Below are 21,774 nucleotides of genomic sequence, written 5' to 3'. Positions count from 1 at the left end.
GACGCTTCCTCCTTGGAAGGAAAGTTACCACCAACCTAGATAGCATATTCAAAAACAGAGACATTACTTTGCCAACAAAGGTTCGTCTAGTCTGGGCTATGGTTTTTCCTGTGGTCATGTATGGATGTGAGAGTTGGACTGTGAAGAAGGCTGAGTGCTGAAGAATTGATGCTTTTGAACTGTGGTGTTGAAGAAGACTCTTGAGAGTCCCTTGGACTGCAAGGAGATCCAACCAGTCCATTCTGAAGGAGATCAGCCCTGGGATTTCTTTGGAAGGAATGATGCTCAAGCTGAAACTCCAGTACTTTGGCCACCTCATGAGAAGAGTTGATTCATTGGAAAAGACTCTGATGCTGGGAGGGATTGGGGGCAAGAGGAGAAGGGGACGACAGAGGATGAGATGGCTGGATGGCATCACTGACTCGATGGACGTGAGTCTGAGTGAACTCCGGGAATTGGTGATGGACAGGGAGGCCTGGCGTGCTGCGATTCATGGGGTTGCAAAGAGTCGGACACGACTGAGCGACTGATCTGATCTGATCTGACTGAGTTGTAAGAGTTGTTTATATATTCTGGATAATAGTCTCTTACTAGATATGTAATCTACACGTATTTTGTCCCATTCTGTGTGTCATCTTTTGTCCTTTGAAGTACAAAAGCTTTAAATTTTGATGAAGTCCAACTTATTTTTTCCTCTGGTTGTTTCTGCTCCTCGTGTCATATCTAAGAAATTATCACTTAATCCAAGGTCACAAAGATTTGTACCTATGCTCTCTTCTAATTTTAGCTCTTATAATTAGGTCTTTGGTTCATTCTGGGTTAATTTTTTACATGGTGTGAGTCAGGGGTCCAAATTCATTCTTTTGCTGTTTGATTTCTTTTAAGTTTTAGAATCAACCTATACACAAAATATGGCAGGCTTAATCATGATTATTGAAACTGGACCAGATATTTTCAATCTGAAAATACAAAGTAAAAGGGTCCAGGAAGCAAGTAGTGCACCTGGGACCCAGATCTTGGTTTTGAATGCCATGCTCCAAGAATAGGAATCAGAGCTCCTTGGAGAAATGGTTGGTTATAGGACTGGGGCAAAGCTATACCAGATGAGCCTGGAGATCATGTAGTGCCAGAAAGTAAGGAAGTGCTCAAATAATAATCACCAGCACCACTACTACTCAATGGGAGTGTCAAGGGGACATAGGAAGAGACAACTGAAAGAGCTCCCACAGGCAAAGCTGGAACAATCTGAGCAGGAAATAAAGTAGCAGCGGGGACTTCCCTGCTGGTTCATTGGTTGAGAATTCACCTGCCAATGCAGGGACATGGCTTCAATACTTGGTCTAGAAGATCTGGTCTGGGAAGATCCCAGACATGCTGAGGAGCAACTGAGTCCATGCGCCAGAGCCTCTGAAGCTTGTGCTCCCTAGAGCCTGTGCTCCACACATAAGAGAAACCACCATAATGAGAAGTCTGAGCACTGCAGCTAGAGAATAGCCCCCATAAAGTCTAAAATAAAAGTCTGAATCCATACTGATATAAATAAATGACTGAATAAACAAATAGGAGAGAAGAGACAAATATCCTGTGCAGAAGAATTCCAAATAAATTTCGTAGATGCTCCACACTACAGGAGGGGGAACATAACTCCCATTCCTTAAGTGTGGGCTATGTATAGTGACTTCATTCCAAATGTAAGGTATTGAATCAGGGAATATACATGTGTGTATACACATTAAAAAAAGTCTTTATACCAGAGCAGTGAATCAAAATGAAATATTTTTATAGTGCAAAAAGCATAGACTTTGAAGCTGGACAGACTGGGTTCTAATTTTCACTTTTCCCCTTGCTCGCCCGGATACCATGAATAGGTCTTTTCATTTCTAGATATATCATTTAATCTCTGCTCTAAGCACCACTACATATACTAAGCTCCTTTCGTTTGTTCTTTTCATTGATAAATCATTAGTACCTAGGATAGTACCTGTTAGGGAGAACATGATTAATAAATGTGTTTAAAAGAACTACTTTCTATGGCAAAACCAATATAATATTGTAAGGTAATTAGCCAATTAAAATAAATAAATTTATATTAAAAAAAACCTACTTTCTGAGCCCAAGTCTTAGTTTCCTCACTTGTGACATGAGTATATTTTAAATATATGCATTGCAGGGTTTTCGTGAAGACTGAAAGAAATCCTATGTGCCAAAGTCCTCTGTGGACTTCACAGCTTTATATAAAATTAAGGGGAGCTGAACTGGATAAGAAATACCTGGGTTCTGACACCACCTTTCTATTGCCCCATAACAAATTATCACATATGTAGCAGCTTAAAATAACACCCATATTATTCAATGGTTTCTCTAGGTCAGGAGTCCAGGCATGGAACTTTTTTCAAGTCTTATTTTTTCAAGGTCTCACAGGCTAAAATCAAGGTGTTGTCTTACTTGCACTCTTATTTAATGGCTAGACTAAGGGAGGATCTGTTTCTAAAATCCCTCAGGTGGTTAACGGCATCCACTTCCTTGTGACTACAGAATTCATAGCAACCTGCTTCTTCAAAGCCAGCAATAGAAAAAGAGAAGGAGAGGGAGAGAAACAAAGAAAGAGAGTGAGAGATTGATATTGGGAAAGGCTTTACTGTTTGGAGTGTCTGGATCAGGCCCACCCAAGGCATTCTTTTTACTTCATTCAAAGTCAACTGATTAGGGACCTTAATTACATCTTCAAAATCTCACACCTTTTCCATATAACATAATATAATCACAGGAATGCTATCTCATCACCTTTACCATATTCGATTGGTTGGAAACAGATCACAGGTCCTACCCAACTCAAGGAGTGGGATTATACTGGCAATAACAATGTAAGCTACTTGGGACCCTCAATTGTTATTGTATCTGGGAACAGGTACTAAGTACCTTAGACCTGGGCCAACAAGGCATGGTTCTGGCCCCAGCTCCACTGCAGCAACTTGCATGAGTTCCTTCCTCTCTAAGCCTCACTTTCTTATCTGACTTATGGGGTTAGTTATTGTCACATCCACCTCCCAGGGTTGGTGTGAGAATTTCTGGATTGGTGCTCTTATAAACATGCACTACCACCTCCCCACCACTTCAGCAGTCACATCCTATCCCACTTAGACACATGGCTGTCTCAGCTCACATGCCCCCATCGCACAGAGCCATACAACAGGCCTCTGCAGCTCACCCCATCCCTCAAAGCCACCCAAGGGCCTTGGTTCTCATGTCCCTCCCACTCAGCGGGCCTTGCTCACCCCGTGCCATGGTCATGCCACCATATGCAGTTCCACCTTTGCATCAACACAGGCATGTGGATTTAACATATGGCTAACCCCTTAGGCGAGGTGGAAAAAAAGCAAAGGAGAAAAGCACGACCTTTTAAGGAAAATGAGCACAGCATATACCTGTCAAGTTGAATGTGAATTCCTACCCTCCCGACAGCCTCCAAAGCAAGAACAAAGAGCTGCACTCAACTTGACTAAAGCTTATGATGCTTTTACTCCCTCTGAATTTATGATGACATTTGGTCCAGAGCGGCATGGAACCAGCTTTAATGCCTGCTGTAAAACTTTGTTCACATGACCCCGTCCATTAAAAGGAGGCTGAAGGCTGAACAGCAGCAGATGAAAGCCCAGGGCCTTCTGGGATGACTCTGGTTTCCTCTGCCACACCACTTGGCCACACAGTGGACTTCTCTGCCCTGGGTATTACCCCTCTTCTTTTTTTCATGTCTTTTTTTTCTGTGTGTGTGTGTGTAATAAAATATTTTTAATGTGAAATTTACCATTGTACCACTTTTAAGTGTACAGTTCAGTGACATTAAGTGCATCCACATTGTTGTGCAGCTATCACGTCTATCCATCACCAAACTTTTCATCTTCTCAACTTCCCACAGTCAGTGCTTACTAAGCAATAACTCCTCCTGACTTCCTCCCTACACTCCCTGCTACTTACTATTGTACTTTCTAGCTCTATAAATTTGACTATCCTAAGTATCTCATATAAGTGAAATCGTATAATATGTCTTGCATATTTTATTTAGCAAAATGTCTTCAAGGTTCTCCCCTGTTGTAGCATGCATCAGAATTTCATCACTTTTTAAGGTTTAATAATATCGTATTGTAAGGGTATACTACATTTTGTTGATCCATTCATCTGATCATAAACATTTTTGTTGCTTTCACCTTTTCATTACTGCTATGAACATTGGTATATAGATATCTATATCTATATCTATATATCTGTCCAAGTCTCTGTTTTCAATTCTTTTGTTAACTTTTTATTTTGTGTTGGAGTATAGTCAAGTAACAATGTTTTGACAGTTTCAGATGGACAGCAAAGGGACTCAGTCATACATACACATGTATCCATTCTTCCCAAAGCTCTTCTCCCATCCAGGCTATCACATAACATTGAGTAGAGTTCCCTGTGCTATACATTAGGACTTGGCTAGTTATTCATTTTAAATATATATGCTTTCAATTCTTTTAGGTGTATACCCAGAAGTGCAATTTCTGGGTCTGAAAGAGATGGAGTACCAGACCACCTGACCTGCCTCTTGAGAAACCTATACGCAGGTCAGGAAGCAACAGTTAGAACCGGACATGGAACAACAGACTGGTTCCAGATAGGAAAAGGAGTACGTCAAGGCTGTATATTGTCACCTTGCTTATTTAACTTATATGCAGAGTACAGCATGAGAAACGCTGGGCTGGAAGAAGCACAAGCTGGAATCAAGATTGCTGGGAAAAATATCAATAACCTCAGATACGCAGATGATACCACTCTTATGGCAGAAAGTGAAGAAGAACTAAAGAGCCTCTTGATGAAAGTGAAAGAGAAGAGTGAAAAAGTTGGCTGAAAGCTCAACATTCAGAAAACTAAGATCATAGCATCCAATCCCATCACTTCATGGCAAATAATTGCGGAAACAGTGGAAACAGTGGCAGACTTTATTTTTTTGGGCTCCAAAATCACTGCAGATGGTGACTGCAGCCATGAAATTAAAAGACGCTTACTCATTGGCAGGAAAGTTATGACCTAGACAGAGCATATTTAAAACCTAGACAGCATATTAAAAAGCAGAGACATTACTTTGTCAACAAAGGTCTGTCTAGTCAAGGTTATGGTTTTTCCAGTAGTCGTGTATGGATGTGAGAGTTGGACTATAAAGAAAGCTGAGTGCCAAAGAACTGATGCTTTTGAACTGTGGTGTTGGACAAGACTCTTGAGAATCCCTAGGACGGCAAGGAGATCCAACCAGTCCATCCTAAAGGAGATCAGTCCTGAGTGTTCACTGGAAGGACCTATGTTGAAGCTGAAACTCCAATACTTTGGCCACCTGATGCAAAGAGCTGACTCATTTGAAAAGACCCTGATGCTGGGAAAGATTGAAGGCAGGAGAAGAAGGGGACAACAGAGGATGAGATGGTTGGATAGCATCACTGACTCAATGGACATGGGTTTGGGTAGACTCCAGGAGTTGGTGATGGACAGGGAGGCCTGGTGTGCTGCAGTCCATGGGGTCGGAAAGAGTCAGACATGACTGAGCGACTGAACTGAACTGAACTGATGTTTAAACTCTATGTTTAAATTCTGAGGAACATTCATACTGTTTTCACAGCAGCTGCACCATTCTACATTCCAACTAACAATGCATAAGGATTCCGATTTCTCCACATCCTTGCCAACGATCACTACTTCTCAATGTTTTGTTTGCTTTTGTTCTTGTTTTGTAATTGCCATTCTAGTGGATGTGAAATGGTATCACCTTGTGGATTTTATTGGCATTTGTGCTGCCCCTCTTCACCCAATCAAAATTTGATCCCACTCCTTTGCCTGAGCCTCTTCTCTGGGGGGAGCCTGCCCATGGGGCTTGTCTTGACCTGCTAGGGACCCAGGCCTTCTTTAGGTGTCAGGCTACCCTGCAGGCCATGTCTAGCCCAAGGAATCCATGATTTTACGAGCAGCACATCTGTCCTCTGCAGGTCAACGCCAGACACCAAATCCCAATCTTCTCTCGGACAGCTTGGATCCGAGCCTCCTGCCAGATGTCGGAATCCCTGACCAGCCTTTCCCTGGACTTGTCTCACATGGATCCAGATGTCAGTCTAGAGGTGGAGGAGGGCTGGCAGCAGCCAAGCTTTCAGGGCTCAGCTTCTGAAGGAACGTGAGGACCAGCAGGCAGCACAGCTCCACAGGGCACTGCCCTCTGAGTGCTGTTTCCAACTGGGCTGTCATTATGCCATTTGGAGCTGAGATGGAAAACTTGGATGAATTTCCCCCATGCTCTGAGCCCACGAGAATTTATATTGGTCAGAAGTGATCCATGTATGAAGAGTCCTGTTTGGGCACACAGAGACTTCCAGGGTATATTTTCGGTAAATTTGATGTATCTCTGATATGTAGTTGCTTAGAAACAGCAATTTGTAGAAGGTATACAGTGACTGTATTTTCCAAACTGGTGAGAAGGAGTGTATTTATGAGGACACAGCATATTTGAAATTGGAACTTGACCAAAACTGCTCAGAGGTATGACTTCCCTAGGAATGCATAACACACCAAGTTCACAGACAGAATGTGATTCACGGTGATTGATTTCCCCATGGTCACAGACTTGAGCTTAGGAATGAGCTTCTGTACAGAGCACGGATTGCCTTTTTAATTGTATTGCAACAATCCAAAGAATATATAAATCAACTCTCACTTACGCACAAAAAATCAAAATACTAAGAAAGCCAAACTCTTTCTTGACTATTGTCCCCAATTCTAGCCCCATTTCAACATAAGCTTGATGCATTGCCTTCCAGAGCCTTTCTATCTATTATGTAAATACATATATATATTTGTAAATATGCTGTTTTTAAAAACATAAATGGCATCATATTTTTATTACCCTCCCCGATGGCTCAGCAGTAGAGAATCTGCCTGCAATGCAGAGACAGGTTCGATTCCTGGGTCGGGAAGATCCCCTAGAGGAGGAAATGGCAACACACTCCAGTATTCTTGCCTGGAGAATCTCATGAATAGAGGAGCCTGGCAGGCCACAGTCCAAAGGGTTACAAAGAATCAGACACGAATGAGCACACACACAGTGACTTATTATTTTCAGTTAATATATACTACAGATTTTCCAAAGTTTGAACATATACTGATTTCTTACTATTCACTTATTATTTCTTATTTAATTTAGTATCTTATTCTTATTGTATTTTATGGCTGCATATTACTCTATGACCTGGAGATACTGTGGTGGACTTAGTCACTCTCCAGTGGCAACGCATTTAAGTTACTCCTAGCTATTCATTATTGTAAGCAATGCTGCGATGAAATGCTTAATTAAGCTACATAGAACCTGGGCTTCCCCTGGTAGCTCAAATGGTAAAGAATCCACCTGCAATGCAGGAGACCCATGTTTTTTCCTTCTTCATGTAGAGCACATGTGAAAGTGTTTCTTTAAGATGAATGTTTAAAGGCGTTATCCAAATATGATGAAGGAATTTTCTAGACAATTTTCAAGTTGCCTTTTGAGAGTGTGGTTACCTTGATCTTGGCTGCAAATGAACCGTTTACATACAATGGGGGCCCTGCTAAACAAGGCAGGTAGTAAACCTATAGGAATCAGGCATTAAATATAAATGAGGTAAGCGAGCTGAGTGTAAGACAGTCAGGAGGGGACATCTCTGGTGGTCCAGTGGTTAAGAATCCGCCTACCAATGCGGGGAATGGGGAGTCAATCCCTGGTCCGAGAGGATCCCACATGCCACTGGGTGACTAAGTCCATATGTGCCAGGACTACTAAATCCATGCTCCAGAGCCCACAAGCTGGCTTGTGAGATTTTAGTTCCTCAACCAGAAATTGAACCCAGGTCCTCAGCAATGAGAGTGTAGAGTTATAACCACTGAACTGCTAGGGAATTCCTGAACCTGGATTTTTTAAATATAAAATCTTCAGGTTTTAAAATGTTCTCACCAATTCCATTAAAAAAAAAAAAAAAAGCACTGTGAAGGCAAAAATAGAACATAAAACCAACAACCCATATCTGCAGACCAGATTCAGTGGTCTGTAGGTTTACTGCCTGCATCTGACCCCTAGGGTCCCATGGGGAATGGCTTCTCTGGACCCAGTTTTGACCAATGGGGATGGATCACTGAGTGCCTTAGTCTTGGCAGAGAGTGACTCCCCTTCAGGGAGCCAGGGAGGAGTTGAGCTCTGCACAGGGCTCAGAGGTCAGGGGAACTGCGCTCAAGCCGTTCAGAAAACACCACAGACTGGGGAGGAAGTTATCAGGACCAGATTTCAACTCAGCTCAGAAAAATACTGCAGCAACAGACAGATGTCTAGAGCCTCAAGAAGTGCTTTGGGGCATAAAGAGTGTCCCCTCTGGAGAGAGGGCAAAGAGAGGCTGGCGGTCCATTCAAAGGGATATTGTGGGTGATTCTGGCTGAGATGGGGGCTGGACCAGAGGACAATTAAAGTTCTCTTTGGTCTTGAGATCAACATTTAAAGTTAGAGAGTTGCTGACTGAGACTTTACTGTGCGTGAGAGGAAGAGACAGGGTCTTACGTTTGTAGAGCGTCCAGTCAGTGCCATGAGGCTGTGCTGGCCCTTCACAGACACCGCTGAGTCCAGGCCTCCCACAGTCCTTCGAGGCCAGCATTGGTACACGCATGCTCAGTCCCTTCAGGTGTCCAACTCTTTACCAGCGCATGGACTGTCTTCCCTGCATGGGATTCTCCAGGCAAGAATACTGGAGTGGGTTGCCATGCCTTCCTCCAGGGGATCTTCCCAACCCAGGGATGGAACCTGTGTCTCCTGAGTCTCCTAGATTGCAGGTGGGTTCCTTTCCCACTGAGCCCCCTGGGAAGCCCAGGCTGACATTAACCTCCTCTTTCTTGCTGACAAAAAACAATGAGACTTAGAATCTAAGTAACTTGTCCAAGGTCCCCTGGCCAGGAAACTGGGGCCAGGGCTCCCACAGTAGTCCTTCTGGCTCAGGACTAAGTGCTCTTCCCACATGGCTCTCTATTTGACTTTTACCATGTTCAGTTCAGTTCAGTCGCTCAGTCGTGTCCGACTCTTTGCAACCCCATGAATCGCAGCACGCCAGGCCTACCTGTCCATCACCAACTCCTGGAGTTCACTCAAACTCACGTCCATTGAGTCGGTGATGCCATCCAGCCATCTCATCCTCCGTTGTCCCCTTCTCCTCCTGCCCTCCAATCCGTCCCAGAATCAGAGTCTTTTCCAATGAGTCAACTCTTCGCATGAGGTGGCCAAAGTACTGGAGTTTCAGCTTCGGCATCATTCCCTCCAAAGAACACCCAGGACTGATCGCCTTTAGAATGGACTGGCTGGACCTCCTTGCAGTCCAAGGGACTCTCAAGAGTCTTTTCCAACACCACAGTTCAAAAGCATCAATTCTTCAGCGCTCAGCTTTCTTCATAGTCCAACTCTCATATCCATACATGACCACTGGAAAAACCATAGCCTTGACAAGACGGACCTTTGTTGGCAAAGTTTAAAACCACAATAACCAGCCATCCAAGGGCCCAGTGCTCTGTTGCTTACAAAGCCCTTCTACATTCATTGTTGTGTGTTCCTGAGGAACAGTGTTGAAATCCTCAGACTCACCCACCTGCATCTCTGTTCTCCTGAAACTTTTGTTCCAGACCATCAGTCAGAAAAACCAGGAGAGTCTAACCCTAACCCTACACGGGTGCCATTTATACTTCTGGGCCAGAGCAAAGATGGTCTAAAAATTGATTCTCAAATTCTCTTGCAGCATAGATCCCAATTTTTTTCTTTTTCAAAGAATTTTTTTTCCTTTAAAAAAGTTTAATTTGAATATAATTCTTTTACAATGTTGTATTAATTTCTGCTATACAACAAGGTGAATCAGATATACGTATACATATACCCCCCCAGCCCGCCCCCGCCCAGGCCATCACAGAGCACCTGAGCTCCTGGTGCCTCACAGCAGCTTCCCTGCTGCCTGTTTTACACATGGTAGTGTGTCATGGAAGTGTCACTCTGTCAATTTGTCCCACCCTCTCCCTCCTCTGGGGTCCACAGATCCGCTCTCCATGTCTGCATCTCTATTTCCACCCTGCAAATAGGCTCATCAGCACCATGTTTCTATAGTCCATGTTAATATGCTAATTTGTTTTCTCTTTCTCACTTACTTCACTCTGTATGACAGATTCTAGACTCAATCACATCACTACAAATGGTTCAATTTCATTCCTTTTTATGGCCAAGTAATACTCCAGTATTCTTGCCTGGGAAATCCCACGGACAGAGGAGCCTGGCGGGCTACAGTCCATGGGATTGCAAAAAAGTCAGATACAACTTAGCGACTAAACAACAACAATATTCCATTATATATGTACCACATCTTCTTTATCCATTCATTTGTCAATGGACATTTAGGTTACTTCCATGTCCTGGCTATTGTAAATAGTGCTGCAATGAACACTGGGGTACATGTATCTTTTTGAATTATGGTGTTTTCCAATGCCGAGTATTGGAATTGTTGGGTCATTTGGTAATTCTATTTTTAGGTTTTTAATGCATCTCCATAAAATTTCAATATAATATAGTATAGTATAAATTTCAGGTGTGCAACATGATTTGCTATTTGCTTACATTGTGACATGGACACGATTGACTCAACTAGTCTAGATAAATCCATCATCATACATGGATACAATTTTACTTATTTATTTGCCCTTGAAGTATAAAGGTGACAGTCATGGTGTTAATTTCTAGCTTTCAGGGAAACCTCTGCCTTCATTTTGAAAGCATTTTATTCCTCCAGGCAGAAGTATTCAATTCTCTGAAAGGGTATTTAGCTACAGGTCACAGATATGGGCTTCCCAGATGACACTAGTGGAAAAGAATCCACCTGTCAATGCAGGAGACTTAAGAGGCTCGGGTTTAATCCCTGGGTTGGGAAGATCCCCTGGAGGAGGGCATGGCAACCCACTCCAGTAGTCTTGCCTGGAGAATCCCATGGACAGAGGAGCCTGGAGGGCTATAGTCCATAGGGTTGCAAAGAGTCAGACCAGATTGAAGCAATTTAGCAAAAGAGAAATATAATCACAGAAGTTTAACAACCAGGAGGTCTCATGTCCTTAGCACATTAGGAAATCTAGAAACAGCAGCCTGAGATGGAGCAGTGAGCCCGTGATGCCATCGGGAATTCAGCCTGCTGTGCCATACCTAGCACCCAGCCCTCCTTCTCAGGCTCAAGGACCCTGTGGCACTTCCAGGCCTTCATCTTAGTTTCAGGCCAGCAGTGGGGGAGGATCAAAATGCAAAAAGCATAAGCCAGTTGAGCCTGTTATTTTTATCAGAAAAGTAAACAATCAATTCCCTGGAAGTCCCACTCATTGGCCTCACTGGCCATCCTTTGTGCATAATTATCTGGGAAATCCAGTGTGTTTTTGCTGGGTATGTTGCTGCCCCTAATAGTTAGGGTTTCATTAGTCAGGAGACTGGGAGACTAGATGGATATTAGAAGGCCTCTAGCAGCATCTGCCATGTTGAATGTGTTTTTTCCCCCAGATTATAGGCATCTGTTTCTAAAATATTTTTTGAAATTCAGCAATAATCCAGGGAAATATCAGTTTGCAAACTGAGGCAATTCATGGGCTCAATATGCCAAAAGCTACAGAATCCACAGAATATGGCGAGATTAGGACTTCTAGACCTATCCTTCTGGTCCATTATCATGGGTTGCGGAGCAGAGGCTCAGAGAAGCTGAGAGCTTTTTCTGGTGGCAGTGGCAATGGCATTCCAAATCATGACTCCCAATCCAGTCCAGTGTGCTCTCACCCACAGCAGGTCCTCTCTGAAACGAGTTCCCTCTCTGCTTTCTGGATTTTTAAAATATATATATATATATATTTATTTATTTATTACAATGCATAGGCTTCCCAGGTGGTTCAGTGGTAAAGAATCTGCCTGCCAATGCAGGAGACTCAGGAGACATGGGTTTGATCTCTAGGTCGGAAAGATCCCCTGGAGGAGGAAATGACAACCCACTCCAGTATTCTTGCCTGGAGAATCCAATGGAGGGAGGAGCCTGGTGGGCTACAGTTCATGGGGTTACAAAGAGTCAGCCATGACCAAACAACTCAGCATACATTACAACGTAAAGCACAGATTCAGGGAACCACATAAATCAAATTACTGTCTAATTAATTACATATATATATATAAAGAAGCCCTGTCTGGGTCAAGAAAAAAGAACTTGGTTGCAATCCCCTTCCTTTCCCCATAAAAAAATTTGTACATTGTTTATATCACTCCCAGGTATTTTTTAGAATAGTGTTTTACCATCCACATGTGCATCCCAAAATTTAGTTTAGCTGAACCATTTAATAAATGAGATGTGTCTCTTAAATGTTTTTCCGTCTTTATGTTTCTCCTCCATCTCCTTCATTTTATTACAACGTAAAAAGGAAATGGCAACCCACTCCAGTATTGTTGCCTGGAAAACTCCATGGACAGAGAAGCCTGGCAGGCTACAGTCCATGGGGTCGAAAAGAGTCAGACACAACTGAGCGACTAACACACACACATCAGTTGATGAACCCGAGCTTTCTGATCTATAGAATTTCACAGAGTTTTGCTCATTGCATCCTCTTGGTGTAGTACTTCATGTTTTTCATGAAATCCTTTGTATTTCCTGATCCAGACAAGGGGTTGGGTTTAATTCTTTTAGCAAGACTATCAGCAGTGTAGGTCAAGATTATAGGAGCCACATCATATCCCGGGTCTCTTTTTGTGACCTTGGCCATAGCTGATAAAGCCGTTTCCTCTCAGCAAGTGCAGAGAAGTCAAAGCAAAGGCCAGGGTGAGCAGAGAGGAGAGCAGGTGGTATCATCTGGCTACGTAAATAAGAGGAAGTGATAGGGAGTAACAAGAACTGAGGTTTGCAAGGCAAGATGGCATTAGATTGCTGAGGCCTTGAATGCCTGGCTCAGCGATTAGAGCCTCACTCACTCAGCGGAGGGAAGGAAAGTGGAGGGTTTGGAGTGGGAGACTGGTAGGCCAGAGGTCCACAAAAGGACATGGACTCTTATGTACTTATTTATAGCTTCACCGGGTCTTTGTTGCTGCACACGGGCTATCCTCTGGCTGTGGCTCGGGCTTCTCATTGCAGTGACTTCTCTTGCTGCAGACCACAGGCTCTAGCGCACAGGCTGCTCTGCGGCATGTGGGAATTTCTCAGACCAGGGACTGAACTGGTGTCCCCTGCATTGCAAGGTGGATTCTTAACCACTGGACCACCAGGGAAGCCCGGGACATGAACTGTGTTGCAGAGTGAAAGATGGATTCATGTGAGAGGCCAGAAGGAGGAGAGGCCATTGAAGAGGCTTCTGCGGTAGCCTGGTATATCAGCCAAGTTCCAGCCAGGAGACAAACTACATCTATAATTTGCAAATTTAACATAAAGAACTTTTTTCAAAATTGTGGTAACTTATAGAATTTGATGTGGACTCTAAGTGTCCAGTCCAGTGGCACCAAGTACATTCACAAGGCTATGTCACCGTCACCAGCATCCAAATCCAGAATGTTTTCATCTTCCCAAATAGAACCTACCCATTAATCAATCTCTCCCCTTTCTTCTCCCCTTCCAGCCCCTGGCCATCACTATTCTACTTTCTGTCTCTATGGATTTGACTGCTCTAGATATCTATATAATTATAAAGGATCTTAACTAGCAAAATATAATTATTGAGAGGGATAAAATGCAACTCTGAAGACTACAGAAGCAGCAAACACAGAGAGAAGTTGCTACCTAAAGCTGCAAGAGAGAGTGGACAAGGAAAGAGTCCAGAACTCAGAAGGACTCTTCTTCCCACTAGCCCTGCCTTCTTCAAGTGCTTGCGTGCGTGCTAGGTTGCCTCAGTCATGTCTGACTCTTTTCAACTCTATGGACAATAACCTGCCAGGCTCCTCTGTCCATGGGATTTCCCAGACAGTAATATTGGAGTGGGTTGCCATTTCCTCCTCCAGGGGATCTTCCCAACCCAGGGATCAAACCCGAGGCTCTTACATCTCTGGCTTTGGCAGGTAGGTTCTTTACCGCTAGTGCCACCTGGGAAGGCCCCTTCTCCCCGACACCCCTCACACCCCCTTCAAGGCAGAGATTCAAACATTTTTGGAGAGCACATGGTTGTTACAGGATTATGCAGCCTACTGGTGGCAAAGAAACTTGTCAGAAGCTAGCGTAAAGGAACAGCCTTCCAGGTGGCAGAGAAATTTACCAGGAGCTACAGTGCAGTGCAGGCAGGTTGGACTCAGTCAATAGCTTCCCAGCAGAAGACGTGATGTAGTTTTTGTAGTGTTACCAGCCACGTGTGCACCACAAGAACGAGTTTAGTCAAGCTCATTTAAAATTTTGATGTGATTATTTTTAATTTTTATTTATTCAAAAATTTTTTATTGATGTATAATTGAATGTTAGTTCCAGGTGCACAACCTAATGATTTGATATTTCTATACATTACAAAATGTCACCATGATAAATCTAGTTACCATCTATCATCACACAAAGTTATTACAGTATTATTGACTATATTCCCCATGCTGTACATTTCATTCCCGTGACTCATCTATTTCACGGCTAGAAGTTTGTATCTCTTCATCTCCCTCACCTATTTCACTCACACCCACTCTCCTCCTCTTTGGTGACCACCTATTTATTCTCTGTATCTATGAGTCTGTTTCTGTTTTGTTGTGTTTGTTCATTTATGTTATTCTTTAGATCCACACAGAAGTGAAATCATATGATATTTGTCTTTCTCTGCCTGACTTATTTCCCTTAGCATTATGCTATCTTAGCCCTCTCCCTCTTGATGTGATGATTTGATATACATATATATTGTGAAATGATTACCATAATAAGATTATCCATCACCTCACATAGTTACATTTTGACTTTTAAGTGTGAACTTTTAAGGTCTGCTCTCTATTAGAAATTTTCTGGGATGGGGTGGGAGGTGGGAGGAAGGTTCCAGAGGCAGGGGACGTATGTATACCTATGGCTGATTCATGTTGATGAGCAGAAACCAACACAATACTGTAAAGCAATTATCCTTCAATTAAAAATAAACAAATTAAAATGTTAAAAAATGTATAGAACAGTCTTATGGACTCTGTGGGAGAGGGAGAGGGTGGGAAGATTTGGGAGAATGGCATTGAAACATGTAAAATATCATGTATGAAATGAGTTGCCAGTCCAGGTTCGACGCACGATACTGGATGCTTGGGGCTGGTGCACTGGGACGACCCAGAGGGATGGAATGGGGAGGGAGGAGGGAGGAGGGTTCAGGATGGGGAACACATGTATACCTGTGGCGGATTCATTTTGATATTTGGCAAAACTAATACAGTTATGTAAAGTTTAAAAATAAAATAAAATTTAAAAAAATAAATAAATAAATAAAAATAAATAAATAAATAAAATGTTAAAAAAGAGAAATGTTCAAGTATACAATACAGTATTGGTAACTATAGCCACATTAGACCCTCATAATTTATTCATCTTATTTGATCACCTTTACCAATTCCCACCACCCCAGCCCCACCACGCCACCCACTGTCTCTGGAAATCACCAATCTGTTCTTTGTCTCTATGAGTTTGGGTTTTTTACTAGGATTCCATATATAAATGGGATCATACAATATTTTTCTTTCCCTATCCAACTTATTTCACTTAGCATAATGCCCTTGAAGTGCACATTGTTGCAAAACGTAAGCTTTTACTTTTTGTGGCTGAGTAATGTTCTATTTCGGAGAAGGCGATGGCACCCCGCTCCAGTACTCTTGCCTGGAAAATCCCATGGACGGAAGAGCCTGGTGGGCTGCAGTCCATGGGGTTGCTAAGAGTCGGACATGACTGAGCGACTTCACTTTCACTTTTCACTTTCATGCATTGGAGAAGGAAATGGCAACCCACTCCAGTGTTCCTGCCTGGAGAATCCCAGGGACAGGGGAGCCTGGTGGGCTACCGTCTATGGGGTCACACAGAGTCAGACACGACTGAAGCGACTTAGCAGCAGCAGCAGCAGCAGCAATGTTCTATTTTGTTTATATATGTGTGAGTGTGTACATTTTCATAGTTTCTATATCCATCCATCCATCCATTAATGAACATTTAGGTTATTTCCAATTCTTGGCTATTATAAATAATGATGTCATGAACATGGAGGTGCAGATATGTCTCTGCACCTCCAAAATAAATGAAAATAATTTCATTTATTTTGGATCAATACCCAGAAGTGGGATCTCTGAATCATACGTTAGTTCTATTTTAATTCTTTGAAGAACCTCCATACTGTTCCATTGTGGCTATATCAATTTACATTCCCACCAACAGTGCACAGAGGTTTTCCTTCCCCCACACCTGTTATCTCTTGGCTTTTTGATCAGAGCCACTGTAACAGGTGAGAGGTGATATCTCACTGCGGTTTTGATTTGCATTTCCCTGATGATTAGTGACGTTGAGAATGTAACTGTTAGCCATTTGCATATCTTCTTTGGAAAAAAAAAATCTATTCGGGTCCTTTTCCCATTTTAAAATCAGATTATTTGATTTTTCTGTTATTCAATTAAATGAGTTCTGTATAAATTTTGGATATTAACCCTTTATAAGATGTTCTGTTTGTAAGTACATTCTCTCATTCCTTAGGTTACCTTTTCATTTTGTTGACAGTGTTTTGCTGTTTGATGTAGTCCCAGGTGTGTATCTGTGCTTTTGTTGCTTCTGCTTTTGTTGTCACACCCAGAAAATTATTGCCGAGACCCACATCAAGGAACTTTTGCCATGTTTTCTTTGGGGAGTTTTATGGTTTCAGGTCTTATATTTAAGTCTTTAACCCATTTTGAGTTAAGACTTGTAAATGATGTAAGATAGGGGTCTGGTTTCATTCTCCATGTGGATATACAGCATTTCCAATATTATCTATTGAAGAGACTATCCTCATTAAGTATTCTTGGCTCCCTTGTTGAGCATTAGTTGACTGTATATCAGATCAGATCAGATCAGATCAGATCAGTCACTCAGACGTGTCCAACTCCTTGTGACTCCATGAATCACAGCACACCAGGCCTCCCTGTCCATCACCAACTCCCGGAGTTCACTCAGACTCATGTCCATTGAGTCAGTGATGCCATCCAGCCATCTCATCCTCTGTCGTCCCCTTCTCCTCCTGCCCCCAATCCCTCCAAGCATCAGAGTCTTTTCCAATGAGTCAACTCTTCTCATGAGGTGGCCAAAGTACTGGAGTTTCAGCTTGAGCATCATTCCTTCCAAAGAAATCCCAGGGCTGATCTCCTTCAGAATGGACTGGTTGGATCTCCTTGCAGTCCAAGGGACTCTCAAGAGTCTTCAACACCACAGTTCAAAAGCATCAAGTCTTCGGTGCTCAGCCTTCTTCACAGTCCAACTCTCACATCCATACATGACCACAGGAAAAACCATAGCCTTGACTAGACGGACCTTTGTTGGCAAAGTAATGTCTCTGCTTTTGAATATGCTATCTAGGTTGGTCATAACTTTCCTTCCAAGGAGTAAGCGTCTTTTAATCTCATGGCTGCAGTCACCATCTGCAGTGATTTTGGAGCCCAAAAAATTAAGTCTGACACTGTTTCCACTGTTTCCCCGTCTATTTCCCATGAAGTGATGGGACCGGATGCCATGATCTTCATTTTCTGAATGTTGAGCTTTAAGCCAACTTTTTCACTCTCCACTTTCACCTTCATCAAGAGGCTTTTGAGTTCCTCTTCCCTTTCTGCCATAAGGGTGGTGTCATCTGCATATCTGAGGTTATTGATATTTCTCCCAGCAATCTTGATTCCAGCTTGTGTTTCTTCCAGCCCAGCGTTTCTCATGATGTACTCTGCATATAAGTTAAATAAACAGGGTGACAATATACAGCTTTGACATACTCCTTTTCCTATTTGGAACCAGTCTGTTGTTCCATGTCCAGTTTTAACTGTTGCTTCCTGACCTGCATACAGATTTCTCAAGAGGCAGGTCAGGTGGTCTGGTATTCCCATCTCTTTCAGAAATTTCCACAGTTTATTGTGATCCACACAGTCAAAGGCTTTGGCATAGTCAATACAGCAGAAATAGATGCTTTTCTGGAACTCTCTTGCTTTTTCCATGATCCAGTGGATGTTGGCAATTTGATCTCTGTTTCCTCTGCCTTTTCTAAATCCAGCTTGAACATCTGGAAGTTCATGGTTCACATATTGCTGAAGCCTGGCTTGGAGAATTTTGACCATTACTTTACTAGCATGTGAGATGAGTGCAATTGTGCGGTAGTTTGAGCATTCTTTGGCATTGCCTTTCTTTGGGATTGGAATGAAAACTGACCTTTTCCAGTCCTGTGGCCACTGCTGAGTTTTCCAAATTTGCTGGCATATTGAGTGCAGCACTTTCACAGCATCATCTTTCAGGATTTGGAATAGCTCAACTGGAATTCTATCACCTCCACTAGCTTTGTTCATAGTGATGTTTTCTAAGGCCCACTTGACTTCACATTCCAGGATGTCTGGCTCTAGGTCAGTGATCACACCATCGTGATTATCTTGGTTGTGAAGATCTTTTTTGTACAGTTCTTCTGTGTATTCTTGCCATCTCTTCTTAATATCTTCTGCTTCTGTTAGGTCCGTCCATTTCTGTCCTTTATCGAGCCCATCTTTGCATGAAATGTTCCTTTGGTATCTCTGATTTTCTTGAAGAGATCTCTAGTCTTTCCCAGTCTGTTGTTTTCCTCTATTTCTTTGCATATATGTGTGGGTTTATTTCTGGGCTCTTGATTCTGTACCACTGGTCTATGTGTGTATTTCTAAGGCAGTTTCATAGTATTTCATAAGCCATAGTATTTATTTATTTACTTGTGGCTGCTCTGGGTCTCTGATGCAGTGCACGGGCTCTTCCTTGCTGTGTGCAGGCTTTCTCTAGTTACAGCAAGCAAGAGATACTCTGTAGTTGCAGTACATGAGCTTCTCATTGCAACGGCTTCTCTTGTAGAGCACAGGCTCTAGGGCGTGCAGGCTTCAGTGGCTGCGGCTCATGGGCTCTTGAGCTCAGGCTCAGCAGCTGTGGTGCGTGCATTTAGCTGCCCTGTGACATGTGGGATCTGGGTTCCCGGATCAGGGATTAAACCTGTGTCCCCTGCGTTCGCAGATGGACTCTTAACCACTGGGACCAGAGAAGTCCCAGTATTTTGATTCCTATAGCTTTATGGTATAGTTTGTAATCAGAAAGTATGATGCTTCCAGCTTTATTCTCCTTTCTCCAGAACGCTTTGGCTATTTAGGGTCTTTTGTACTTCCACACTAATTTTGGGGTAGTTTATTCTACTTCTGTGAAAACAAATGTCATTGGAATTTTGATAGGGACTGAGTCTAATCTATAGATTTGGGTAGTATGGACATTTTAACAACATTAATTATTTTCATCCATGAGCAGGAGATATCGTTCCATTAATTTATATCTACTTCAGTTTCTTTTATCAGTCCTATAGTTTTTAAGGCAAGGATTAGATTTTAAGTAGCAAGGCTCGTAAGCACTGGTTATTAAACTTGGCTGAACACTGGAATCACCTGGCCAGTTTTCATTTACATACATGCTGAGTCTCACTCTCAGAAATGCCGATTTAATTGGTTCAGGATAAGGCCTGAGCATTGAGATTTCTGAAACCTTCCCCCAGGTAGTTCTAAAGGGTGGCCAGTTGGCCCAGATTAGAAGTTAGTGGTGGGTGGCCCAAGGGCTAAATCCATTCAGCACATCTGTTTGCTTTGGCCCACCCATGTTTCAAATTTGTTCCACTGCCAGCATTTAAAAATGGAAATTTCACATACATGCACAAACAAAAACCTATATTTCCAGCTTCTCCTGAAAAATCCGAAAGTCTGGTGCATGGAGCCCAATTCCTACATGGCCACAATGGGTGGCTATTAAGTAGCTGTTACCCATTGTAATGATCCTTCAGAAGCCCAGTCCACCCCACCACTGCCTCACCCCTCCTGCCTCACCCTGTGGACATTTGGGTTTACCAACCCAGACTGGACTCTAGAAGCACCCATTGGACCTTCTCCCTTGAATTATGTCTTTGGCTGTGCTGCTTGGCTGGAAGAGGAACACTGCTTTCCAAAATCTGGTTTCAGATTTTCAAATTGCAAAACAGCCAGTATGTTGTAAATCTGGGTATCATGCCCATGTATCTTAATCTTCAATATGTTACATCCTGTACAGCACCGTTTTACAAGAGTTCTTGAATGTCCCAAGACAAATTATGATCCCTTGTTAGAAAACCATACGAGCTACTTGACGAAGCCCACGCCTGGTCAGTTTTGGCATTTGAAATTAACGTCTCCAGCTCACGATTCACGGCAGGCATCAACTGTTGGCATCTGCAGATAGAACAGCAAGGCCTTATGCATTCAGAGTTCTTCACAGTTTAAAAAGCACCTTCCCAGACATTCTTTCATAGGCTCTTCACAGTAAACTGAACAAAAGCCAATATATTATCTTTGGTTATTGACAAGAAAAATGAGGCTCAAAGAGGGTAACTTTCTCAAGCTGACCTGGCCTGTTATTGAGGACTCTTGCTGTTTCACTGGCTCCTAACCCTGAACTTTCTGCTTCCTCATGCTGACTCTAAAAAAATGCTCCTCTAAGAAATCCCATGAGAACTGTGACCCCTCACCGCAAGATGTTGATCTGGAAAATACAAGGCTTTGGAAATGTTCACTCCTGAGGTCACATCTGCTTTATGACCTCATGCTGTTCAGATTAGACTGCTCTTGGAAAAGCCTTGATTTGTAAGAAAACTAAAGTTAGTAAAGGGTGCTTGGTACAGCGGGAAGAACACGGACTGTGGAGTCATGCAGACCTGGGTTCCAAGAGTCCCTACAGCTCACCTCCCATCAGCTCAGTCAAGGGAAACCAGATGTACGCAACTGGTTAAGCATGAATCAGAGCCAAGAGAAAAATGAGCAGAACCCTGGGAGTGGGAGAGCTAAGATGTTAAATAAACATAAAAACCCAAGAGGACTGTTTGATGGAAAGAGGAGCAAGCAGAGAGAAGAAGACAACCTTGATGTCTAACTTAGGTTTAGAAGCCCAGGAGGCTACTTGAAAGGGAAACAAAGAACTGTTTTGGACCATCTTTGGGACTTAATGTGCATGCACAATGGTTTTCCAGGGGCCCCCTCTGGTATTGGGCTGTCCTTCCTGCCCTCCCTTTCACTAAGACAACAGTTAAGGTGTTATGCTTGCTTCATCAAGTTCACTCTTGCTGGAAGGATATACGATGAAGTGGAATTAGGAGAAAGGATATCCAATTTTGTATCCAGGAACATTTTTACTAAGGATGCCTCTGGGCTTGAGACAGAACAAAAGGGTCAGTGGAACTCGCCCTTCTATCCTATCTGCCCTTATTTTTTGCCCATCATCTCACACCTGGACCACTGCATCCACCTCTCTGCCTCTCTCCATCTTCTATGAGAGAGGAGGTCTCATCCATGCCCATAGACTGTAATCATCTGAAGTTAAGGTATTGGGAGGCTGTGTCCTAGTTGGGAATGGTTAGGTAATGCCAGGTACACAGTTTAGATTTTACCCTAAAATCAGTTTCAGAAAGATTAATTTAGCATAGTAGCCCTCAAACTTGACTTTACATTAGAATCAGCTGACAACATTAAAAGCTGTCCATACTGGGCCA

Source organism: Bubalus kerabau, chromosome 4 (genome assembly GCF_029407905.1).
Source record: "Bubalus kerabau isolate K-KA32 ecotype Philippines breed swamp buffalo chromosome 4, PCC_UOA_SB_1v2, whole genome shotgun sequence".
Lineage (NCBI taxonomy): Eukaryota > Metazoa > Chordata > Mammalia > Artiodactyla > Bovidae > Bubalus > Bubalus kerabau.
This window is presented reverse-complemented; position numbering follows the sequence as displayed.